Consider the following 27,202-nt stretch of genomic DNA (forward strand, 5'->3'; position numbering starts at 1 on the left):
CTTTTAAAGCAGACCAAGGCAGGCCAGCAGCACGGTTCAATTCCCGTACCAGCCTCCCCGAACAGGTGCCGGAATGTGGCGACTAGGGGCTTTTCACAGTAACTTCATTGAAGCCTACTCGTGACAATAAGCGATTTTCATTTTTCAATACCGAATACACCCATCGAGCACAATACCCAATATACCCATTGAGCACAATACCCAATATACACATCGAGCACAATACCCAACATATCTATAGAGCACAATACCCAATATACCCATCCAGCACAATACCCAATACACCCATAGAGCACAATACCCAATATACCCATCAAGCACAATACCCAATATACACATCAAGAACAATACCCAATATACACATCGAGCACAATACCCAACATATCTATAGAGCACAATACCCAATATACCCATCCAGCACAATACCCAATACACCCATAGAGCACAATACCCAATATACCCATCAAGCACAATACCCAATATACCCATCAAGCACAATACCCAATAAAGACATAGAGCACAATACCCAATATACCCATAAAGGACAATACCCAATATACTCATAGAGCACACTACCAATATACCCATAAAACACAATGCAACAGGTCTACCCGATCTTCTTGCCAGTCCACACTGGAATTCAACTATGGACCATCACTACCAGAATGAACGAGACGGTTGCAACTCCACTGAAACTCCAGGGGAGAGCCATTCAGTTCTCAGCTTTAGGACTCAAGACAGCCTTTCCATGAGTTGTACTGGTCATTCAATCTGTCTCACATGTCCAGGTTGTCATAGTGGGCCTGTTCTTGAGACAGAATCAAAGGATATTCCAGCAAGTTTTGAATACGGTGCACTTAATACATTGCTTTCAAAATTTATTCATCATTCCTGGAAAGGTCAGTTTTGTGAAATGGAGTACAAAAACCAGTAGGTTCACCTGCTGCTATTTAAGGATATTCTTTCACTGTACCCAATGTGACCATGTCGGACGTTGACATAGAATTCGGTCCCTCAGACCACTCAAAGAAAAGACCACTGTGACATTTTCCACTGAGAGACTAGGCCTGGCATCTAGAAGATTTCAACATCCAATAACACAAATATGCTGAAATAAGTGGTCATTGCACCATCAATTTGCAGAGTGAAGAAAGGATGAATCTGCATTCATACAGAATTATAGAATCGTACAACTCACCAAGTGGTCATTAAGGCCCCTCAAATATTTGCTATCTCTTTAGAACAGCACTGCAGTTAGTCCCATTCTTTCCCTATCTCCCAGCAATTTTTCCTGCTTCAAATATTTATTTGTTGTCTTTTGAAGGCTAAAATTGAACCTAGCAGGAAGTGAATTCCAAATCCTAAATATACATTACATTAAAACACTCCCCCCCCCCCCCCCCGCCCCCCCCCCCCCCCCCCCCCCCACCGGCCATCCCTCTCCCCCCATGTTGATGCTGGTTCTTTTGCCAATTGTGGTAAATCAATGGCCTTTTATATTGTCCCTTCAGCCAATGGAAACAGTTTCTCTTTAGCTGATATATCTAAACCCTTTGTGGTTTCAAACATGTTGTTCCAATCTCCTCGGAGAACAACCCAACTTCTCCTGTCTCTCCATGTAACTGTAATCCTTCGCTCCTGGTAGCATTCGAGTAAATATCTTTCGGAACACATCCAGAACCTTCATATTCTGCCTCACATCTGGTGCCCAGAATTAGATGCAATACTCCAGCTGGGGCTTTCTATAGGGTTTGCAAAACACCCTGCTTTTATACTTATTTATAAAGACCACTTCCGCCTGTGTATTGCTAACTCTTTGTTAAGCTGTCCTGCCACCTTCAGGACATTGTGCACAGACATCCCCAGGTCTCTCTCTTCTTGCACCTTTTTAGAATTGACTTTCACAACCAAAGTCTTTCACATCCAATGAAGTGTGGTTGCTGTTATGCCACATTTCTGCACACCAGGTTTCCGCAAACGATGTGATAATCACCAGCAAATCTGGCTAATTGGGAGAGAGATGCTGGCCAGGCCACCGGGGAGTATTCACTTGTTCTTCTTTGGTATAATGGGATCGGATGTCTTACATCCACCCAAGGGAAAAAAGGGGCACTCGGTTTAATGCCTCACCCAAAATCACTGTCACTATGAAAGGTGCAAATAGGCAGATTTCAAACAGAATGCTATCTCCTATAGGGAATCTTTCCCTCAGGAAACAGGAACTCACCATTATGTTGGGCGTTGTAAATTCTTACTGTATTCCCCATCTCAACCCACTTCCCCACATCACCAGCCCTCACTTTTTGCTCTCCGTGTCCTGTTTTATTTGCCTCTTTCGGTACCTTGGACAGATAAATTGTGTGTGTGTGACCTCTCCCACTAAAAATAGAGTGGTTCAGAATGAAGAGATAAGGTTACTAATCTAAACGTTTATAGCCCGCATAGCAACTGACCATCATTGCTGGGTCATTTGAACCACTATCAGCTCTGCAAGCTTCATGTCACCAGAGCCACTACCTCATCAGATCCTGGGATCACATCATCAGCCACTTTCTAAGTATCAGGGTGATGAAAAGAGACTGGCTTATGGGACAGTTTGACTTCCTTCCACTTGTCCCTCTCACACTGTGCCTGTAGCACACACTCAGTCTGAAATCTTGCACAACATGGCCACAGGTCCATGGGATTTGGGGAGTTATCGCACTCAATTCCCATCAAAGGGTGAGTTTCAGTGCTTGTAACTTGCATTTTAATATGTCAAGGGGGTTTCCATTTCCAGGCTCGATGTGTGTCTCTTTTTCTTCTCATGTTCAAGAGGAACTCAGGGCAGAGCCTGTCCCCGTCTTTTTCATCATTTGTGCATTTTGTTCTCTATCTTTGCTAATTGGCTGACAAGTCACCATCACCATAATGGAATGTGCTCCGGTGAAAAGGGTATTTTATATTCTGGTTTTCACAACTCTCTGTAGGACAGCCACTTTTAAAAAAATAATCAAGTGGGATTAAATTGGAGGGCTTTTGTTGAATGAAATAAAACAGTGGCAAACTTGGCCAAGGGCTGAAACTGCCCACCTCATATCAGTCCTTTAACACGAAGAACCTTCTACTCCTCCCCACATTTTCCACACATGGTCTTTTATTTATTTTTACCCACCCTCTTCCAGACAACTGCTTGTCCTCTTTGATACCACACACACACACACACACTAATATGGCTCAGCTACATTGCTACCGTCAATGCGGACCTGACTCCTGAGCCCCATAAAGTGGTGAGCTGCACAAGCCTCTCCAGTGAGCTAAGTCTCTGAGGCACTCGCCAGCTGGAGTATAACTCCGTCCCAAAGTGCAAAGACACAATTATTTTTAAAAAGTGGAGAGCCAGGCTTTCCTGGACGCTTGGTGAACTTAATGTTTTGAGAAAGCAGGTGCTTACACAAGGAAGATGCCACATGGGGCCCTGGTGCATTTAAAAAACAACACAAACTGCACAACAGATGATGATACCTCCTGTAAATATATTTAACTCTGAACTAATGGTACCAGGATTTGATTTGATTTGAACCCACATCCAAACAAAGGAAAATTAAATCAGTGACAATTAAATATTCCATTTCATATATCTTAGATCTTTGCGGTGATTCCCTCAGCATTCTAACATTTTCGGTGGTTAAATCTTTGCCTTAAATCTCTGTGCCATATTAGGGTTTCATTGTAATTTTGCACCGTGAGAGCAGCAATATTAACCAGGGGTACATTAGACAGAATAAATAAGGACAGATTGTTTCCGCTGGCTGCAGGGTCGATAACAAGAAGCACAAACTTAAGTTAATTGGCAAAAGAACCTGAAGAGAAACCAGGAGGTTTTTTTTTGCAATGCTGTGCTTTGTTATGAGCTGCCTCCAAGAATGGTGGGATCAGATTCATCAGTAACTTTCCAAGGACGAACTGGAGATGTATTATTAAAAAAGGGGGCGGGGTGGGGGGGGGGGGGGGATAACTTGCAGGTCAACGGGGAATGAGCATGAGGGGAGTAGGGTGGATTGGAGAGCTCTCTCTCTGTCTCTCTCCCTCTGAGAGCCGGAACAATGAGCAGAAGGCTCTGCTTCCCCGCTGCAGATTCACAGAGCCAAAGGAACTGGTCGAGGTGGTCTGAGGCAGAAAGAAGATGCACAAGTGGCAGCTCACCAACAATTACATAACAGCTCCTCCTGCCTCTTGCTGCTGCTGTTTCAAGCAAACACACAACCTCAAGCCCAACCCTGATGTGAAAGAGCACCCAAAAAAAAAAACACAACAATACCCTGGCAGGGCAGGTTATTTTCACAGCTGCTGGCTGCACTCTTTCAACAAACAAAAACCTCCCCTCCGCTCGCATCTCTGCGTTCGTCTCATTTCTGTGACATTAAGCACTTACTTTGTGGTGGGGTTTTTTGTTGTTGCTTGCAACGACGACATCGGACGGCGCAGATGGTACAGGGGAGATTCTCCGACTCTTTCTGTGAACCTGTAAACCGTTTGGATTTGGACCGAGGGACCAATTTACCTCAGAATTGTAAAAAAAAAAATAACACACACATACACACACACAACTGGCAATAGTGACAGCCCCAACATTGAAAAAACATTCTCAACAACCCACAATAATAACACCTTCAGCATTGGAAAAAAAACATACTCAACAAAAAGAATCAGATATTATTGATCACTCACCACTTGAAGTTTCTTTCGCCGATTCAAAGAATTCCAAAGCTGGCAGAAAACTCTTGCCAAGTGTCAGTAAATCCACAACTGTTCCCATCGCGCGCACTTTTTTGGGTGGGTCACCCACCGAAGAAGTCAATTCCTTCCATCTTCCAGTGTTTGTCCCTCTCTCTCCTCGTCTCGCCCAAGTGTCCTCTCCCCACTTTCCCCACACGGTACTTTCTTGCCCAGCTCGAAGGTGGAATATTTCGTTTCTTCCCCCGTTGTTGGGGGTTTTTTTTTTCTCTCCTCTCTCTCTCTGTTGGAAAATCAATTGTTCTTTTAAAAAAAAAATTATAACGAACGCAACAAGAAGGAGAAAGTTGAGGCTGCTGAGGAGCGCGCTGCCTGTTGCTGGTTGGGAAGATGCTGAGGGATGTGAGGCGGACGCCTCCTCTGATGGACTGTGACACATGCAGCTCCCAGAGGCGGCGCCTTCCCCCTGGCTCCCTCCCACTGCCAAAGCGCTCAGCCCCGCTGCCGCCCTCTGCCTGGCCCGGAAAGCCCGGGGAAGGGTGGCAGAGCCGAGGGGGGGGGGGGACAACTGATTTATTATTGTTCGCCCTCTTTCTCACTCTCCACCCCTCCACACACACACACACACACACACACAAGTGCAAAGTAGCGATTTGTCTTGTCTCAAACTCTCAGCGGCTGTTGTGAAAGCTTGAGGAGAGGACAGCAGAGAGAGATGGGGGGAAAAGAAAGATAGAAAGAAGCATGGAAAGGAGATAGATATGGATAGACCTGAGAAATATGGAAGAAAAACATAGAAAGAAGAACGGGGGAAATGATTTTGATAGACAAGAGAGACATATTGACAGATAGATATAGGCAGAGGCAGGTAGATAGACGCCAGACAGACAGATAGATAGATATAGAGATATAGAGAGAGACAGGCAATCAAACAGACAGATAGATAGCTATAGAAATAGGCAGATAGATAGACAGACGCCAGACAGACAGACACATAGATATATAGAAAGATATAGAGAGAGACATGCAATCAAACAGACAGATAGATAGGTATAGAAATAGGCAGATAGACAGACGCCAGACAGACAGACACATAGATATATAGAAAGATATAGAGAGAGACATGCAATCAAACAGACAGATAGATAGCTATAGAAATAGGCAGATAGATAGACAGACACCAGACAGATAGACAGATGCCAAACAGATAGATGGATACAGAAATAGACCAATCGATAAATAGCTAGATAGATAGATAGGTAGATAGCTAGATAGGCAAACAGGCAGACAGATAGATAGATAGATGTGTTAATTATTCATTAATATATACCAAGTTATAAAATCATGATTTCCTCTATATTTTAATTACTATTTTTCAAAGTGACTGTAATAAAAGGATTTAAAGATTTTGTTGGGTTATCTGGATTGGATTGGGAACAGTGCCTCCTGTTCTCTCAATAAATATCACTTTTCTTCTCATCCTCCAGTCACCTTCGCCTGTTTTTGATTTTAATATCCGGAATAAACAGATGGTTATAGGATATATTTGACTAAGAGGGAGAGCATCAAAGGTTCACTAGGCTGCTTCCTGGGATGAAGGTATTGGACTGTGAGGACTCAGCCTAGATTCCTGAGAGTTTAGAAAGATTTGTGGTGGCTTCATTAAAATATATTGTAGATTGGGCTGAATGGGCAGTTTGGGCCTCCCTGTGATTCCTTTTTATCTCCATGCGTTTCTAACACCCATAAACCAAATTGATAAAAGCTTCATTACCAACACCCAGCTTATACCTTTCATCACCAGATGTAGACTGATTGATCTGATGTGGAATCCCAGTTGTTCGGGATTAATAAAACATTCACTTTTATAATATTTGTTATGGGAAACTCAAATGTCCCATAAAAATTACAATCAATATTTTCCCACTTTCACCCCCAGCCCATCTGCATTCGAACAAAACTAATGAGAGCTTATCTTCTAATATAATGTCTACATCAATCTATATCTATCTATCTGCCTGCCTATATCTATCTATGTATCTACCTATCTATGTATCTATGCTTGTATCTATCTATCTATTGTTGTCACAGTGGCACAGTTAGCACTGCTACCTAACAGCACCTGGGACCTGGGTTCAATTCCGGCATTGGGTGACTCTGTGTGCAGTTTGCTCATTCTCCCCTAGTCTGCATAGGTTTCCTCCCACAGATGTGCCACAATCTGGTGGATTGGCCCGGCTAAATTGCCCCTTAGTTTCCAACAGCTAGGTGGGGTTACAGGGGGTGGGTGGGTAGGGCGGGGGATTGGGCTTAGGTAGGTGCTCTTTTGAGGGTTGGTGCAAACTCGATGGGCTGAATGGCCTCCTTCTGCGCTCTAGGGATTCTATGATTAACATAGAATTTACAGCACAGAAAGAGGCCATTCGGCCCATCGAGACTGCACCGGCTCTTGGAAAGAGCACCCTACCCAAGGTCAACACCTCCACCCGATCCCCATAACCCAGTAACCCCACTCAACACTAAGGGCAATTTTGGACACTAAGGGCAATTTATCATGGCCAATCCACCTAACCTGCACATCTTTGGACTGTGGGAGGAAACCGGAGCACCCGGAGGAAACCCACGCACACACGGGGAGGATGTGCAGACTCCGCACAGACAGTGACCCAAGCCAGAATCGACCCTGGAGCTGTGAAGCAATTGCGCTATCCACAATGCTACCGTGCTGCCCCTGCAACATAACCTGTCGTTTCTGTAATAGATCAGTGAAGTGGGTTTGAAATGGTACAAGGAGCTAAACTGAGAAGGCGAGAAAACTAGGGAGGGAGAAGAGGAAGAGGAGGTTTGGAATTCTAATTGTCCCAGTTCTCCAAGAAAGTACAATCCATTTGTTCCTATATATTTTTAGAAATGCACATTTTCTGCTAAATTTGCTTAAATATTATTGAGTTTTCTTTGTGACATGTACCTAATAAAGAGCCCAGCCTCTGAACATGAACACCGACAAAAGTGTACCTACCTGCTCTCTCCCTTCCCAGCTTAGAATAAACAGCATTCAGTTATTTATTTAGATGCCCTTGGTAGTAAAATGGTTCAAACTGCATTAAAAAGCGGAGAAAATAAACAGAATGTCTTAGTCAAGAGCTCCCTCTATCTGTCTTCTGGGACATTTTCCCAGTTGTGATGTGCTTAACCTGGTGATTCAGTTACTATGATAGGAATGTTATGTGAGCTTTTTCTTGCAATGCACGCACTTAGGCTGAAACATCACCACACACTCCAACAGATCTGCAGACACCACAAGGCCAGTCAAGAAGTTAACGAAATGCAATCCTTGGTTTAACGCCACCCTCCAGACACTTGAACATATCACTGGCACACCTTGTGCAGTACTGAAGATGTACGGTGGACAGGGAAGATCCCGTGGCATTTCTTTTTGGGAGAAGAGCAGGAGAATTCTTCCTGGGATCCTGGCCAAAATGTATCCCTCAAGTTGTCCGACCCAATAGCGCAAGGCTCTCTGTGGGAGCTTACTGTGCACAAAGTGGCTGCTGTGATTCCTGCAATGCTGCACTGTCTACACTTAAGGAAGTACCTCGTTGGTTGTAACGTGGTTAGAGGTGTCCTGGGGCCGTGGAAGGCTCTGTCTAACGCAGTTGTATGTGTGTGAAATATCATTTTGATTTGCTGCACATGAGATTCTAGTAATGAATTCTAATTTTCCTTTCCACATTCCAGCAATGTAAGAACTTGCCTGTGAAGGCAAAGAATGTGGGTAGCACAGTGTGTTAGGTACTCCAGTTTCTACCTCACACTAAATGGCTTGAAATTCTTCACTCCCATGTGAATTAAGTATGACAAGTATCATTCCAGTTTGTCATTCTGCATTAAGGGCAAATGATAACATTTCCTACCCATCTCCCCCAGTTCAACAAACATTTTCCTAAACAAGGCCAAATGGGAAATGGAAAGTACTTCAGTAGCACAGTTAGAGACTGTAACAGGATCTGTCAATCCGCCTACGATATGGGTGTGGGGCCAGAGGACTGGGTGTTGCAAATGTTGACAATACAGGAAGAGAAGCAAACACAACAATTGCCTTATGATGGAGGTGGGAAAACATCTAGAGATGGTAATCCAGGACAAAAATAATTGTCACGTGAAGAAAGTGTGTGTTCATAAATGACGGCCGGCTTGGATTTTCTAAAAGGCAAATCATGTTTGACAAATGTAATTGGTGTGGAGATACCGGTGCGTTGGACTGGGGTGGGCACAGTAAGAAGTCTTACAACATCTGGTTAAAGCCCAACAGGTTTGTTTGGAATCACTAGCTTTCAGAGCGTAGCTCCTTCATCAGGTAAATTTAATTGAGTTCTTTGAAGAAGTAATGGCGAGGGTTAATGAGGATAATGCATTGATATTGAGTATATGAACTTCCCAAAAGTGTTAATTGTGGTTTGGTTGGCACTTCTCTTGCCTCTGAATCAGAAGGTTGTTGGTTTAAATTCAATTTGAGAGCTGATTCTCCAGGGCAGCACGGAAGGAGGAGCTCTCTTAAAATGAAAAAATGAGACCCCATCCACCCTATCGCTGGGTGCAAAATATGTCATGGCATTATTTCAGACGAGTGCAGGGTAGCTAATAAATAATAATAAGACTAATCTTTATTATTGGCACAAATATTACATTAATGCTGCAATGGGGTTACTGGGCTAGTTTAGCACAGTGGCCTAAACAGCTGGCTTGTAATGCAGAACAAGGCCAGCAGCACAGGTTCAATTCCCGTACTCGCCTCCCAGAACAGGTGCCGTAATGTGGCGACTAGGGGTTTTTCACAGTAACTTCATTGAAGCCTACTTTTGACAATAAGCAATTATTATTATTACTGTGAAAATCCCCTAGTCGCCACACTCCGGCGTCTGTTCAGGTACACAGAGGAAGAATTCAGAATGTCCAATTCACCTAACGTCTCTTCGGGACTTGTGGGAGGAAACCAAAGCACCCGGAGGAAACCCACAAAGACACAGGGAAAATGTGCAGACTCCGCACAGGCAGTGACCTAAGCGGGAATCGAACCTGCAACCTTGGTGCTGTGAAGCAACAGTGCTGTCTACCGTGCTACCGTGCTGTCCCAGTGTCCAAGCCAACATTCATACCTGAAGCAATATGATTGTGTTTCTCAGCGGACGTTGGCCGGCGGCGAGATCTTCTGGTCCCGCTGCAATCAACGGGATTTCCCATTGTTTCCGCCACATGCCGCCAGGAAACCAGCAGCGGGGGTGCGCCATCAGCGGCACCAGAGAATCCCTGAAACGTGGATGATCTCACCAATTATCAGGCCACCATTCCATTGCTGTTTGTGAGAGTTTGCTCTGTGCAAGTTGGCTGCTGTGTTTCCTACATTTCAACAGTGACTCAACTCCAAAAAGTGCTTCGCTGGCTATGAATCACTTTGCGACATCCATTGGTCATAAGACCATAAGACAGAGGAGCAGAATTAGGCCACTTGGCCCATCGAGTCTGCTCCGCCATTCAATCATGGCTGATATTTTTCTCATCCCCATTCTCCTGCCTTCTCCCCATAACCCCTGATCCACTTATTAATCAAGAACGACTGAGGGTAACGGAGGCCATCACCCATGAAAGATGCTACACAAATGCAAGTCTTTTTGTCACAATAAAGTGCTACATAATGGATTTGTCAGCAAAACTGTACCCTCCTGGGATTAAAAGATCAGAGGAAGCAATGAGAGAAAATTGAATAAGAAACAGGAAACAGTGATGAACTGTTGTTGTTCAGACTGAAAGGAAGGATACAGTGGTGCTGTCCAGGGTTTGTTATTAGGATGACTGTTCTTTTCGATATATATTAATGACCTAAACTTGGGTATCGGTGGGGGGAGGGGGGGGGTGCATTTTAAAGTTTGCAAACACTACAGAACTTGCAAATATGGCACCAGTGAGGAGGAAGTAGACAGAGAGATGAAAAGGGGAGGACACATGACAGATGGAATTTAGCACAGAGAAGTGTGAAATGACAAACGTTGGCAGGGAGATTAAGGAGAGGCACTATAACCTGAAAGATACAATAACATACACAAATCTTGGCAGATGGCATGATAAGTTGGTACAGCTATTAAAACAGCCCAGGAATCCTGTGTTTTATAAACAGAGGCATAGAGTACGAGTGAAGTTGTGATTAACCTTTAATAATCGCCAGCAAGGCTTCAGCTGGTGTATTGTGTCTAATCGTGGGCATTACATTTTAGGAAGAGATGTTGCAGTGAAGATTTACTCGAATTATACTAGAAAGCTAGGGCAGCACGGTAGCACAGTGGTTAGTGAAGTGTTGGGTACTCTGATACACAGACTAACCAACACGGTTGCGAATGGTACAACGCAGTTTTATTTCAATGAACTATTAACATATTAAACTCTGGTATTCAGCACATGGTGAACCTCTGAGTGGCTGGCAATGAGGTCTGTGCCCTCAGCCCTCTCCTGCTCGAGTCCACAGGGAGTGTCGTGTTCCCTGCTTTGTACTGTGTATGCTCTTGTCTGTGATTGGCTGTCGTGTTTTGTGTGTTGATTGGTCCGTTGATCTGTCCATCATTATGTGTGTATGTATGTGCTGTGAAGTTCACCTGAATATCATGACATCCCCCCTTTTTTACAGGATTATGTGCCTACGTGTTTATAAATAGAGATGTGTACTGAGTGTAGCTAAATGTGTGTGTGTGCAATATTTACAGCATGTACATGGGGCTTAACTATATACAAGGGGCAATGTCGGGTGTGACATAACAACGAGGTTGTACCATAACAAAGAACGGGGAAATGTTGAACGATAAAACGAATTCCTGTAACAATAAGAACATAAACATATTAACAAAGTGGTTGCATGAGTTCAATGTATAAACAGTCTCATAAGTCCAGTCTAGTAGGTGGGCGACGAATTTGGGTTGACCGCCTCAAGGGTAGGTCTGGAACCACCAGCTGAGGAACGGGCCTGGCCACGGGCGACGACGGAAGGGGCATGGTAGCAGGCAACTCCATGAAGTGGAAATCAGGAACAACAGGAGGGCACGGTGTTGGTGTAAGGTCTCGTAGCGAGCGTGGAAGCAGGCGAAGAGCCCGGCGATTGCGCCTACGAACGGATCCATCAGGCATGCGAACCAGAAACGAGTGGGGAGCCACGCGTCGGAGAACCTCGGCAGGTGCTGACCAGTCACCTTCTGGTAGGTGGATGCGGACTTTGTCTCCAGGGGCCAGGGCGGGAAGATCAGTTGCCCGTGTGTCATATGACCTCTTCTGGCGACCGCGCTGCAGTTGCATCCTGTGCAGTACCGGAGCATAGTCGATTGTGGGTGCCAGAAAGGAAGGCACAGTGGTCCTGAGGGCACGACCCATCAACAGCTGGGCTGGTGAGAGACCAGTGGCTAGTGGGGCCGAGCGATAGGCCAGCAGGGCGAGGCAGAAATCCGATCCAGCAGCAGCAGCCTTGCAGAGGAGCCGCTTGACAATGTGAACGCCCTTCTCCGCCTTTCCGTTGGACTGGGGGTGCAGAGGGCTAGATGTCACACGTGTGAAGCCATACGAGGCAGCAAACGATGACAATTCCTGGCTGGCGAAACAGGGCCCATTGTCCGACATGACCGTCATCGGAATGCCGTGGCGAGCGAAGGTGTCTTTGCAGGCCCTTATGACAGCGGACGACGTCAAATCATGCAGGCGTATGACCTCTGGGTAGTTGGAGAAGTAGTCAACGATGATGACATAGTGCCTGCCGAGCACGTGAAAGAGGTCCACACCCACCTTCGCCCAGGGGGACGTCACCAGCTCATGGGGCAGAAGCGTCTCAGGAGGTTGCGCCGGCTGAAACCTTTGGCAGGTTGGGCAGTTGAGCACCATATTGGCAATATCATCACTGATGCCCGGCCAGTACACCGCCTCTCGGGCCCTTCTTCTGCACTTCTCGACCCCCAGGTGGCCTTCGTGTAGTTGGTCGAGAACCAGCTTGTGCATGCTGTGCGGAATCACAATCTGATCCAGCTTCAGAAGGACACCATCAATGACGGCCAAGTCATCTCGGACATTGTAGAACTGCGGGCACTGTCCTTTGAGCCACCCTCCCGTCATGTGGCGCATCACCCGTTGTAGAAGGGGATCGGCCGCAGTCTCTCGGCGAATACGGGCCAGACTGGAGTCGTCAGCTGGCAGATTTGCCGATGTGAAGGCCACCTGCGCCTCGACCTGACATACCCCTCCGAATCTGGCGGCGTGCTCACTGCTCTCGATAGGGCATCCGCAATGACAAGGTCCTTCCCTGGGGTGTAGACCAGTTGGAAGTCATACCTCCTGAGTTTAAGTAGGATGCGCTGGAGGCGAGGGGTCATCTCGTTCAGGTCCTTGTTTATGATGCTGACCAGGGGGCGGTGGTCAGTTTCAACAGTGAACCGGGGAAGACCATACACATAATCATGGAACTTGTCTAAACCGGTTAGCAAGCCCAGGCACTCCTTTTCGATCTGTGCGTAGCGCTGTTCTGTGGGGGTCATGGCCCGTGAGGCATAGGCGACCGGGGCCCATGACGTAGTGTCATCCCGCTGCAGGAGCACTGCCCCAATGCCGGACTGGCTGGCATCAGTCGAGATTTTAGTGGCACGAGACGTGTTGAAAAACGCCAGTACCGGTGCAGTGGTGAGCTGGAGTTTGAGCTCCTCCCATTCCTGCTGGTGTGTGTGCTGCCACTGGAACTCCGTGGACTTTTTGACGAGGTGGCGCAGAGCTGTCGTAAGGGAGGCAAGGTTGGGAATGAACTTCCCCAGGAAGTTGACCATGCCTAGGAAGCGTAGTACTGCTTTCTTGTCTGCCGGCGGCGGCATGGCTAAGATGGCGCATACCTTGTCTGCATCCGGACGGACCCCTGACCGGGAAATGTGGTCCCCCAGGAACTTCAGCTCGGTTTGGCCGAAAGAACACTTGGCTCGGTTGAGGCGCAGGCCGTTTTCACGTATGCGTGCAAAGACACGTTGGAGACGATAGATGTGCTCCTGTGGTGTGGTGGACCAGATGATGACGTCGTCCACGTAGACGCGCACCCCTTCGATGCCTTCCACCATCTGCTCCATGATCCTATGAAAGACTTCGGACGCCGAGATGGTGCCAAATGGCATTCGGTTGTAGCAGAACCTGCCGAAAGGGGTGTTGAAAGTGCACAGCTTTCAGCTGGACGGATCCAGTTGGATCTGCCAAAAGCCTTTATAGGCATCCAGTTTGGTAAATATTTTCGCCTCGGCCATTTCACTCATGATCTCTTCCCGTTTGGGTATGGGGTAATGTTCCCTCATAATATTGTTATTGAGGTCTTTCGGATCAATACAGATCTCGGAGATCGCCGGAGGGCTTCTTGACACACACCATGGAGCTGACCCACGGCGTGGACTCTGTGACCCTGGATAAGACCCCTTGGTCCTGGAGATCCTGCAGCTGCTGCTTGAGGCGGTCTTTGAGTGCCGCAGGGACCCTGCGAGGTGCGTGAACGACCGGGATGGCGTCTGGTTTGAGCCGAATTCTATAGGTGTATGGCAGTGTTCCCATGCCCTCGAATGCCTCCTGGTTGTGGGCGAGGAGCGATTGGAGCTGTGCGTTAAACTCTGCATCCGGGAAGTCAGACGTTCCGTCTGGAGAGAGAGAGTGGACTCGTTGCACGAGGTGGAGAGCCTTGCATGCCTGTGCGCCTAGCAGGGAGTCCTTCGATGAGCTGACTATCTCAAATGAGAGTGTGGCCATGTGTGTGTTGTGTGTCACCTGGAGCTGGCAGGATCCCATAGCCGGGATAACATTCCCGTCCTGCACCGGGACGGCCGAATTGGTGGTCTGACCTTCATGGCGTAGAAGGCTGACCATGCTATGAGGTTGGCGGAGGCGCCAGTGTCCAGGCGGAAAGTGATCGGCGATCGGTTGACCATCAGGGTGGCACACCATTCATCACCTGGATTGATCGTGTTAACTCGGTTCCCATCAATGACCGCAACACGGAAGGCGTCTCGGTCATCTGTGTCACCGGTCTGGATGTCGTCTGGGCCCGATTCGTAATGGGGAGGCTGAATGGTCCGCACGTTCCTGCGAGGTTGTCGGAGTTGGGGAACATTAACAGGTTGAGCTGCTCGACAGTAAGCAGCGTAGTGGCCCACCTTGCCACAGCGTAGGCATTGCCAGGTTCTTGCGGGACATTGCCGCTTTAAATGTGCAGCTCCACAGTTGCCGCACGTCGTGACGTCATGACGTTCGTTGCGCCACTGTGCATGCGCAGTTCGGTCTTGCGTCGGGCGCGCCTGCGCATCACGTCCCTCAGTGTTGCCGTAGGTTTTGACGCGCACAAGCGCGGGAGGCCCGAAAAAGCACGCGAAATGGCCGACGTCGTCCTGGCCGCGGGCCGGGAGGAGCACAATCGCCTGGACCCGTTCGGCCTCGTGGGGCACCTGGCTCGCTGATCCGGCCGCATAGGACCCCCGCCGCGCCGATTCGGTCACCTGAAATTGTGCATTGCGGCTGGTCGCGTTTTCGTGCAAGACACAGGCTTCGATTGCGGAGGCTAAGGTGAGGCCTTTTATTTTTAAAAGCTGCTGGCGTAGGGTGCCCGAGGCGACCCCAGAAACGATCTGGACCCGAATCATGGAGCCTGAGGTGGTGTCGTAACAGCAGGACTGCGCGAGGATGCGGAGATGGGTAAGGAATGACTGAAAGAGCTCATCCTTACCTTGCAGGCGCTGCTGGAAGGCATATCTCGTGAAGCTTTCGTTGACCTCGACGTTGAAGTGTTGGTCGAGCTTGAGAAGGACCGTCTTGTATTTGGATTTGTCCTCGCCTTCCGCGAACACCAGGGAGTTGCAGAAAGGATGGCGTGCTGCCCTGCGGTGGTGAGGAGGATGGCGATCTTTCTGGTGTCCAAGGTGTTCTCTCTTTCGTTGGCTTCCAGAAAGAGCTGGAAGCACTGCTTGAACAGCTTCCAATTTACGCCGAGGTTCCCAGCGACTTGCAGCGGCTGCGGTGTGTTGACGGTGTCCATGGCGCAGGATGGCAGATTTGTGGGCAGGTGTCAAATCACTCCTGGTATCATGAAGTGTTGGGTACTCTGATACACAGACGAACCAACACGGTTGCGAATGGTACAACGCAGTTTTATTTCAATGAACTATTAACATATTAAACTCTGGTATTCAGCACATGGTGAACCTCTGAGTGGCTGGCAATGAGGTCTGTGCCCTCAGCCCTCTCCTGCTCGAGTCCACAGGGAGTGTCGTGTTCCCTGCTTTGTACTGTGTATGCTCTTGTCTGTGATTGGCTGTCGTGTTTTGTGTGTTGATTGGTCCGTTGATCTGTCCATCATTATGTGTGTATGTATGTGCTGTGATGTTCACCTGAATATCATGACAGTTAGTACTGTTGCCTCACAGCGCCAGGGTCCCAGGTTCGATTCTAGGCTTGGGTCACTGACTGTGCCAATTCTGTACGTTCTCCCCGTGTCTGTGTGGGTTTACTCCGGGTGCTCCAGTTTCCTCCCACAATTCAAAGATGTACAGGTTAGCTGGATTGGCCATTCTAACTTGCCCATTGTGTCCAAAACATGTTAGGTGCGGTTACTGGGTTATGGGGATAGGGTGGAGGCGTGGGCTTAAGTGGGGTGCTTTTTCCAAAGAACCAGTGTAGACCTGATGGGCAGAATGGACATGCTGTTAGGTGAATTGGACATTCTGAATTCTCCCTCTGTGTACCCGCACAGGCGCCAGAATGTGACGACTAAGGGATTCTCACAGTAACTTCAATGCGGAGTTAATGTCAGCCTACTTGTGACAATAATAAAGATTATTATTATTCTGCACTGTAAATTCTATGATTCTATGAAAACAGAGTTCTTGTGACAGAATCCCTACCTCTAGGCCAGAGATTCCGGGTTCGAGAACTACATCAGGGCATGATGGCCATGGAAGGTGCGTTCACAACCTGGCCAAACGAGTTGAGTATCAGCTTGTAAATCCTTCGACTGAACCTGATGGCAGGTGGTAAGAGCAGGAGGGTTACCTGGTCAGCCATACTACAGAAGGCCAGAGCAAACACGGCAGTAAAATAATGGACCAATCCAATTGCTGTCCATGGTGGCCAACACCCTCTCAGGTGTACTTGGAGGAGGAGCAAGTATTGGGAATGATTGGCTTCAGTTGTCGGGACACTAGCAAACCCAGGGTTATTCTTACCAGCAGAGAAGCTAAAGGGGTGAATTAATAGAGGCTTCAAAATTCTGAAGGGTTTTGATAGAGTAAGTAAGGAGTAACTGTTGACACAGGCAGGAGTTAACCAGAAAAGACATATTTAGGATATTTTCCAAAAGAACCAGTGGGGAGATGAGGAACATTTTCTTTACACGGTGATCTGTTATAATCTTGAATGCATTGCTCTGAAACGGTGCCGAAAGCAGATTCAATAATTACTTTCAAAGAATTTAGATAAAAAGTTGAGAAGGAAAGTTTCTAAAGGACTTTGATAAAGAGCATAGGTTCTTGTTTTGATTATTGTAAGGGGCGTAGCCCCATTTTTGTTCTTAGTTTGTTTGATAGTTTAATGGTTAGAGGTTTAAGTTGCTTTGTGTGTTGGCGTAAGGCCCTTTTTATTTCTCTTTTGTATATTATCTTTCCTTTCTGGAGTGTTTTGTAAAAATTTATTTAAAACATTTTGAATAAACATATATATTTTTTTAAAGATAAAGAGCATAGGTTATTGGAATAACTGGATAGTTCTTTCCAAGAGCTGGCAGGCACAATGGAACGAATGGCCTCCAGTACTGTACAATTCAATGATTCTATAAAATTACAAGGCATTTAATCACTAAGTTTACAACCTTGTTGACGGGCTCTACCGTGAGCATGGCTACATCTGCCTATTAAAGAATATCCTCGTGTAACATCCAAAACATTACTCTATCTTTTCTCATTAACAAGCTGATGAACGTTTCCCGAATCCTCCATTTATTTTATCTTCAGATTTGCAGTTTTGACTCTTTGACCAGAATTTTACCAGCACCCCAAGGGTCCCACAATCAAAGGCAGGTCCCGGGCCCGTGCGGGTGAATGGCAGGAACACAGAGAGGATTTGACTGGTTGTGACCAGTTAAGAGGCCACCAATGAGAGCATTATCCTATTAAGGATAGAGTCCTGTCTCTCTGAGGGCCAGAATCTAGACAGTACCATTGGTCTGAGGTGGCTGCAGGAGCAAAGCGAGCTGCCTCCATGTTGAGGTGCCCAGGAAGAAATAGTCAAGCCTGGAAATCAGAGGGGTAAATCCTCCAGCATGATGTCAGACCTGCGGAGGTTGGGGGATATGGGGGGGGGGGGGGGGGGGGGGGGGTGCTCTGTACGAAATGGAAGCTCTAGGACCGAAGGCACCCCCACCTCAGGAAGTTTCTGCAAGGTCACCTTGATGTACCTGGAGATCTCCCCACACAGCAGGTAACCATTCCAATGCCAGCAAGGGATAACTTCATCTTTATCCATTCTGTACTGCATCTGCCATGTATTTGTCCACTCACGTAACTTGTCTAAATCAGCTTGAAGCCTCTTAACATCCTCCTCATCAGTTACATTTCCACTAAGTTTCATGTCATCAGCAAACTTGGAAATATTACATTTGGTTCCCTCATCCAAATCATTGATGCATATGGCGACTGCTTGGGGTCAAGCACTGATCTTTGCGGTACCCCGCTAAATCACCGCCTGCCACTCCAAGAAAGATCCATTTATTCCAACTCCCTGTTTCCTGTCTGCTAACCAATTCTATGCTAATACATTATATTTGCAGAGACAGTGGTGTAGCGGTATTGTCACTGGACTAGTAAACAAGAACGCCAATCTAATACTATCTAATACTATGCTGGATCTAATACTATCCATAATTTATTTTGTTAGCTATGATTGTACATCATTCTAGAATTCTGTGATGAGGCTTTATTAAAATGGAAGTGCCATGATATGTTCCATGGAGTTTCACTCCATTTCACTCTTGCTTTGGAGTTTGCTGGATCTTCGTGAAGTTAGGTCAACTCTTGAGACCTTTAAAAATGGCAGGCAGGACCTAGATGCAAAGGCCCCCCCCCCCCCCCCCCCCCCCCCCACTGTGCTACATTCAGGCAGGGGGTAGGAATGTGAATCAGGTAGGCAGGAGACCCAAACCCCGCAGGGCCATTTGAACATAATGATAAATTCAAATAGCCACTATTTTGGCTGTTCTAAAGGCCTTAACCCACAATGTGGGGGTAGCAAATTGATGGAGGAGATGTAAACACTCTTGAAGGGTGCATAAGGTCTGATAAGTTCTGTTACTTATGGACATACATACATCCACACGAATAAAAAGCAGGAATAAGCCACTTGGCCTTTAAGCCTGCTCTGCCATTAAATAAGATCATGATTGATCTGATTTTAACCACAGCTCCACATTCCTACCTACCCCAGTGTTAAATGAAATGAAATGAAAATCGCTTATTGTCACAAGTAGGCTTCAAATGAAGTTACTGTGAAAAGCCCCTAGTCGCCACATTCCGGCGCCTGTTTGGGAAGGCTGGTATGGGAATTTAACCCGTGCTGCTGACCTGCCTTGGTCTGCTTTAAAAGCCAGCTATTTAGCCCTGTGCTAAACCAACAAGTGTCAAGATCTGAAGTTAGTTAAATTTCCAGTCCTTTAAACATGAAAAACCAAGCTGCAGCTGTTGGGAAAGGAACTGTTGGAGTGCATTCAATGACAGGCCATCTAATGTAGCCTAGAAAAAAATACTACCTGTTCTTGCAGTTTCAACAGACTCCTTTGTTGACATTTCCCAAGAGCTATTGTTACAGCTGAGCCCATTATGAATGCTTGGATGAGTTTTAAAAGTTCAAAAAACACTTATATTAAGCAGGAGAGGCTGAGTTCACATTTTGATTTAGTTTTAAGAGGATATTAAAGGATTAGCTGAGTAAATTATAGGCATTTATTTACAAAGCTACTTCTTCATCAGGCTCATTACCACATGGCAACTTGCATCCAGTCTTCCTGGCCCACAAGGCAGCCCTCATTCAGGCACAGCCTGAAGAACTCTCTTGAGTGAGTAAGCCGAGGGCTCAAGCCTTGCTCACAGTGACTTGATGGGGAGATGCCGGCGTTGGACTGGGGTGAGCACAGTAAGAAGTCTTACAACATCAGGTTAAAGTCCAACAGGTTTGTTTCGAATCACTAGCTTTCGGAGCACTGCTCCTTCCTCAGGTGGAAACCAATGGCAAATTACTCAAAATGCTTAACTCACCGAGAAAATCACTTTTTTTCCAAAATAAATATTTGGCAGAAATTAGTAAATTTTGATGCAAGGCGTTCTGAAAACAAACGGCCATTCACCTGAGGAAGGAGCAGTGCTCCAAAAGCTAGTGATTCGAAACAAACCTGTTGGACTTTAACCTGGTGGTGTAAGACTTCTCACAGTGACTTGAGCACAAATACCAGCCTGATTCTCCAGTGCAGTTCTGAAAGAGTGCTGTGCAGTCAGAGGTGCCATCACTTGGATAAGTTGTGGTCATATCTGCCCTCTCGATGGATGCAAAGGATTCCATCCCACTATTTTCAAGAAGAGCAGTGACATTTTCCCTGGTGAATTGACCAATGGCTAACCCTTAAATAACATGGCTAAAAGAAAAAGATCATCTTGTCATACACAACAGCACAGAAATAGTGGCAGGAATAGACCATGCAGGTCCTGCTACTGCGGGGCCAAAAAATCCCAGCCAATATCTCATTGCAGCCTCTTTGTATCCTTCTCACAGCTTCCATTTCATCTGCAAACTTAGATACATTACTGTCTGTCTTTGTCGCAGTTATTAATGTAGATTGTAAATATTTCAGAGTGTCTTGCATTAAAATTTACTAATTTTTGACAAACATTCATTTTGGAAAAACAGTGATTTTCTCAGCGAGTTAAGCATTTTGAGTAATTCCCGTTGATTTTCAGAGCGCCTTGCATCAAAATGAGAGGCTGGTTTAGCACAGTGGGCTAAATAGCTGTCTTGTAATGCAGAACAAGGCAGCAGCCCGGGTTCAATTCCCATACCAGCCTCCCCGAACAGGCGCCGGAATGTGGCGACTTGGGGCTTTTCACAGTAACTTCATTGAAGCCTACTTGCGACAATAAGTGATGATTATTCTTATTATCTAAGGCCACAGCGCTGATCTTTGCGGAACTCTGCCAATCACAGCCCAGGAATTTGCGATTTGCCCATTTATACGTACTCTTTGGTTCATGTCTGTGAGCCAAATTTCTATCCATGCTAATATATCACCCCCAACTCCATGAGTCCTTATCTTGTCTATTAAACTTTTGTGTGGCATCTTATCAAATGCCTTTTGAAAATCAAGGTATATAACATCTAATAGTTACCTTTTATCTCCCTTACTAGTTACATTAATCCCTCCACCCACCAACGCACAGTAGCAGCTGTGCGTACCAACTTCAAGATGCACTGCAGGAACTCACCAAGGATCCTTAGACAGCACCTTTCAAACCCAGGGTTACTACCATCTAAAAGGACAAGGGCAGCAGGTACTCAGGAACACCACCATCTGGAGGTTCCCCTCCAAGTCACTCACCATCCTGACTTGGAAACATATCACCGTTCCTTCACTGTCACACAGAATCACAGAAAACTACAGTGCAGAAGAAGCCTTTTGGCCCATCGAGTCTGTACCGTCTCATGAAATTGCCAGCATTTGACCCATAGCCTTGAATGCGATGGTGTGCCAAGTACACATCCAAGTACTTTTTAACTGTCGCTGGGCGAAACTCCTGGAACTCCCTCACTAGCAGCACTGTGGGCTACACCACATGGACTGCAGCAGTTCAAGAGGCAGCTTGTCACCACCTTCTCAGGGGCAACTAGGAATGGTCAATGAATGCTGGCCTAGCCAGCAAAGCCCACATCCCGTAAAATTATTTATTTTTCAATCCTCAAAAAACTTTAATCAAACTCCTACAAGATTTCTCCTTCATAAAACCATGTTGACTTTATCTGATCGAAATATGATTTTCTAAGTGTATTGTTCAGACTTCATAATAGATTGCAATACTTTGCCTATGACAGATGTCAAACTAACTGACTTGTAGTTTCCTGCTTTCTCTCTCTCTCCCTTTTTTATCGAATAACAGCCATTGGTCAGTGTCAACAGTGGCTCAGTTGGTCGAGATCACGAGGTTCTCAGCTCAAGTTCCACCCCACCCTTGAGCACAAAAATCAAGGTTGACCTGCCAATGCAGGATTGAGGGAGCTGAACAGTTGAAGGTGCCGCAGAAGCGACATTAAACCGGAGCCCCACCTGTCTGCTCAGGTGGAAGTAAAAGATTCCATGGCATTATTCCGGAGGAGAGCACGGAAGTTACCCTCAGTGCCTTGACCAATATTCACCCCTCAATCAACAGCACAAAAACAGGTTACTTGGTCATTATAACTTGCTGTGTGCCGATTGGCTGCCGCATTCATCGATCATAGAATTTACAGTACAGAAGGAGGCCATTCGGCCCATCGAGTCTGCACCGGTTCTTCGAAAGAGCACCCTACCCAAGCCCACACCTCCACCCTATCCCCATAACCCAGTAACCCCACCCAACACTAAGGGCAATTTTGGACACTAAGGGCAATTTAGCATGGCCAATCCACCTAACCTGCACACCTTTGGACTGTGGGAGGAAAACAGAGCACCCAGAGGAAACCCACGTGCACACAGGGAGAACGTGCAGACTCTGCACAGACAGTGACCCAAGCCGGGAATCGAACCTGGGACCCTGGATCTGTGAAGCAATTATGCTAACCACTATGCTACCGTGCTGCCCCAAACTTGCTACCGTGCATTCCCAACATTAAAATGGTTACTGCACTTCAAAAGGACTTCATTAGCTGTAAAGGTCTTCAAGATTCATAGATTCATAGTTAATAGAAGAAGGCCATTCAGCCCATCATGTCCATGCTGGTCAACAAAAATCTGACCACACTAATTCCATTTTCCAGCACTTGCACCATTGCCTTGGATGTTACGGCAGCGCAGGAGAATATCTAAGTGCTTCTTAAATGTCACAAGAGTTTCTGACTCGACCACCCTTTCAGGCAGTGAATTCCCGACTTCTATCGCCCTCTGGGTGAAAAGGATTCTCCTCAACTCCCCTCTTAGTGTTTTACCTTTTACCTTAAATCTTTAAAAATTAAAGGGTTATTGACCCCTCTCAGAATGGTAAAAGTGCCTTCCTGTCCATCCTATCTATGCCCCTCATAATCTTACACGCCTTTATCAGGTTCTCTCTCAACCTACACTGCTCCAAGGAAAACAGCCCTGGCCTATTCAATCTTTCCTCATAGCTGAGACCCTCGGGCCCAGGCAACATACTTTAAAAAAAAAAAATTTAAGAGTACCCAATTTTTTTTTTTCCAATTAAGGGGCAATTTAGCCTGGCCAATCCACCTAACCTGCACATCTTTGGGTTGTGGGGGCGAAACCCACGCAGACACGGGGAGAATGTGCAAACTCCGCACGGACAGTGACCCAGAGCTGGGATCGAACCTGGGACCTCAGCACCTTGGTGCAGTGCTAACCACTGCACCAAGGTGCCGTCCCCTCTCCTACGGTCGTCAAAGAGAAAAGTCAACAGGCAAGGTGTTTTGAACTCACTGTCAATTTTCTCTTTCACATTAGCAACTGGAGGAAATACCAGCCACCAATGTAAACTAGGAACTTGAAATTATTGACTCATGTGTACCCACAGCAAGTGAGAGCACATTCATTATTCAGTCAAATGGCTGTCTCATGGCAGCTTGCTGCTCACGAAAGCATTCCCATATATTCTGGTCGGTAGAGAGAAAGAAATGGGTCAACAGGCAAAGAATGTAGATTGTGACACATGAGCAACAATGTCACACCACTGCAGGAGCTCCATCACCACAAGGGCATATGAACATACAAACAAGGAGCAGGCCATTCGGCCCCTCGAGCCAGCTCCCCCATTTAATAAGAACATGGCCGATCTGATAGTAACCTCAAATCTGCATCCCGCCTACCCCCTTGCTTACCAAGAATCTATCCGTCTCTGCCTTAAAAATATTCAAAGGCTCTGCTTCGGCCACCTTTTCAGGAAGAGAGTTTCCAAAGACTCACGACCCTCAGAGAAAGAAATTCACCTCCAGTAGGTCACCAAAGAGAAATTTCATTGCCAGCCTTTGAGGATAAGCAGTGAGGGGCAACAAATGCTGTCCCCAACATCATTAATATCCCAAGAACTGGATACAGGCCCAACCCCAAAGACATAGGCCAGAATTCTCCAGCCAGTCTAGAACCAGGGGACACAATCTCCGAATAAGAGGCAGGCTATTTAGGCCCAAGAGGAATTTCCTCACCTTGAAGGGAGTGAATCTTTGGAATTCTCCACCTCACAGGGCGGGGGAGGCTCAGTCGTTGGGGATGTCCAAGGTTAAGATTGCTAGATTTCTGCAGCTTAAAAACATTAAGAGAGACAAGGAAATAGTCTTGCGATTGAGGATCAATCATGATCTCATTGAATAGTGGAGCTTGCTTGGAGAGCTGAATGATCTGCGGCTGCTCTTATTTTGTATGTTCTTAACCAACATCAGTGAAAAATATTATCTGGCCATTACCACATAGCTGTTTATGAGAGCTTGATGTGCACATATTGGCTGTTGCATTTCCTACATTACAACGGCAACGATCTTTTCTTATTCATTCTTGGGATACGAGTGTCATTGGCAGGCCAACATTTATTGCCCTTGAACTGAGTGGTCTGCTGGGTCATTTCTGAGGGTAATTGATATACCATCAATTCACAGCGAGACCATATGAACAAGTGAACGAAGGCTTTATTACACAAAGAACTAGCCTGCCAGTGACTTCTGTACAAATGAGCGCCACCCACTGGGCGCAGGACTATATACCGTCCTGGGGGGGGGGGGGGGGGGGGGGGGGAGGAGCCAGAGGCAGAGCACACCGGGGTTCCAGCTCAATCCTTAAAGGTTAAAGGTTACATAGGCACCACATGTCCTGGTGAATATATTTCACCACAGTAATTAACATTGCTTTTGGTCTGGAGTCACATGCAGGCTGGTCTGCAGACAGCAGACTTTCTCCCCGAAAGGGAATCACGAATGAGATGGATTTTTATGACAATCAATTATTATTAGAGAGCAGCACAGTAGCACAGTGGTTAGCACTGTTACTTCACAGCTCCAGGATCCCAGGTTCGATTCCCCGCTGGGTCACTGTCTGCGCGGAGTCTGCACCTTCTCCCCGTGTCTGTGTGGGTTTCCTCCGGGTGCTTCGGTTTCCTCCCACAGTCCAAAGATGTGCAGGGTAGATGGATTGGCCATGCTGAATTGCCCCTTAGTGTCCAAAAGTTAGGTGGGATTACTGGGTTACGGGAATAGGGTGGAGGTGTGGGCTTAAGTAGGGTGATATTTCCAAGGCCGTGCAGACCTGATGGGCCAATTGGTCTCCTTCTGCACTGTAAATTCTATGATTATTATTAATGAGACTAGTGTTTATTCCCAACTTGTCACTTGAGTTTAAATCCCCTCAGCTGCCATGGGTTGGACTTAAAGTCCTGCAGAGTCTGATTTAGCACAGGGCTAAATAGCTGGCTTTTAAAGCAGACCAAGGCAGGCCAGCAGCGCGGTTCAATTCCCGTGCCAGCCTCCCCGAACAGGCGCCGGAATGTGGCGACTAGGGGCTGAAGTGTTGGGTACTCTGCTACACAGACGAACCAACATGGTTGCGAATGGTACAACAGTTTTATTTCAAACAACTATTTACAGTGGTAAACTGTTTACTGAGGTTCGATCATGACCCTTGATTCTGTGGACCTATTCCTAATTCTATCGTGTAGTGGCACTCAGCACATGGTGGATGTCTGAGTGGCTTGTAATGAGCTCCGTGCCCTGAGCCGTCTCCTGCTCGAGTGCCCAGGAAGTGTCGTGTTCCCTGTTTTGTACTGTGTATGCTCTTGCCTGTGATTGGCTGTCGTGTTGTGTGTGTTGATTGGTCCGTTGACCTGTCCATCAGTATGTATGTATGTATGTGCTATGATGTTTACCCGAATATCATGACAGGGGCTTGTCACAGTAACTTCATTTGAAGCCTATTTGTGACAATAAGCGATTTTCATTTTTCATTTCAAGTCACACCTCCTGCCATTATTCTGGGTTATTGCAAGATGTATTGCGGCAACTCACCAAAGCTCCTTCTACAGCACCTACCAAACCCCGCAACCTCTACCATCTAGAAGGACAAAAAACAGCAGATACGTGGGGACACCACCACCTGCAAGTTCCCCCCCCCAAGCCACTCACTGTGGGTGGCCCTACACACATGGACTACATCAGTTCAAGAGAGCAGCTCGCCACCACCTTCTCAAGGGCAATTTGGGATGGGCAATAAATCCTGGCCGAGCCAGCGAAGCCCACATCCCATGAAAGGATGGCCGAAATAACCCGGCCGGTGCGATTCACTTTTTCCGGCGGCAGCACACCCACGCCAGCGTGTTGCACGGCGGCGTGTGGTGGTTTCAATGGGAAATCCCATTGACCAGCGGCGGGAGTATAGAATCCCACCGCCAGCGAACGGCGTGACATTGAGAAACACGCGGCTGGGGGACCAGAGAGACAAGCCCTGTGAATTTTTTTTTTAAAAACTAGTTTCCAGTAACATCACCAATATGCTCCCGCCCCAAATTCTGAAAGTGCTTTGTGAAAGCCTGGGAGATTGTGAAAGGCACTATCTCATGGAAAATCTATCTTTCACAACATTTTGATTGTTTTCCAGTGGCTAACGAGACACTTAGTGGGCATAATTGTGAAAGAGAGCATTAAGCCAAGCCCCGCACAATATTAGATGACAGCTCAACGAGTTGAGAAAATACATTTGTCAACAACTATAAATATAGGAGCAAAACAACAGGAGGAGGCCATTCATCCCCTCAAGCTTATTCCTCCATCTAATTAGACCATGGTCCATCTGCATCTTAACTTGTTTCCCTTAATACTGACAAAATGCATCATTCTCTGACATTAAATTTTCAATTGGCTCCGATCCTCAACCACTTTTTTTAGGGACAGAGTTGTAGATTTCCTCTCTGTTTTGTGTTTCGAAATGCTTCCTGCCACCATGGCCTAACTCAAGTTTTAAGGTTACACCACCTCGTTCTGGACTTCCCCACCAGAGGAAACAGTCTCTCCCTAACTACCTATCATATCATCTAACTATCCTAAACACCCCAAATAGATGACCCCTTTACTATACTCGAGGTAATACACGCCTCGCCGAGAATCTATTCTCATCAATGACCACTTCAAAGCCTATGGGCCGGATTCTTCCACCCGCCTACTGCAAGATCGCCACAGGCGGGGCGCGGACCATGGA

At 46.6% G+C, this 27,202-nt stretch overlaps 1 long non-coding RNA gene across 1 annotated transcript in view; it reads right to left on the reverse strand.

Annotated features, from left to right (window-relative positions):
- The window catches only part of LOC140424758 (uncharacterized), a 268,205-nt gene extending 263,134 nt beyond the window's left edge, over window positions 1–5,071 (reverse strand). The window contains exon 1 of the long non-coding RNA XR_011947680.1: window positions 4,711–5,071. This is a non-coding gene — a long non-coding RNA (uncharacterized lncRNA). The remainder of the gene's footprint in view (window positions 1–4,710) is intronic.
- Window positions 5,072–27,202: the final 22,131 nt, after the last annotated feature.

The sequence above is a fragment of the Scyliorhinus torazame genome, chromosome 6 (genome assembly GCF_047496885.1).
Source record: "Scyliorhinus torazame isolate Kashiwa2021f chromosome 6, sScyTor2.1, whole genome shotgun sequence".
Lineage (NCBI taxonomy): Eukaryota > Metazoa > Chordata > Chondrichthyes > Carcharhiniformes > Scyliorhinidae > Scyliorhinus > Scyliorhinus torazame.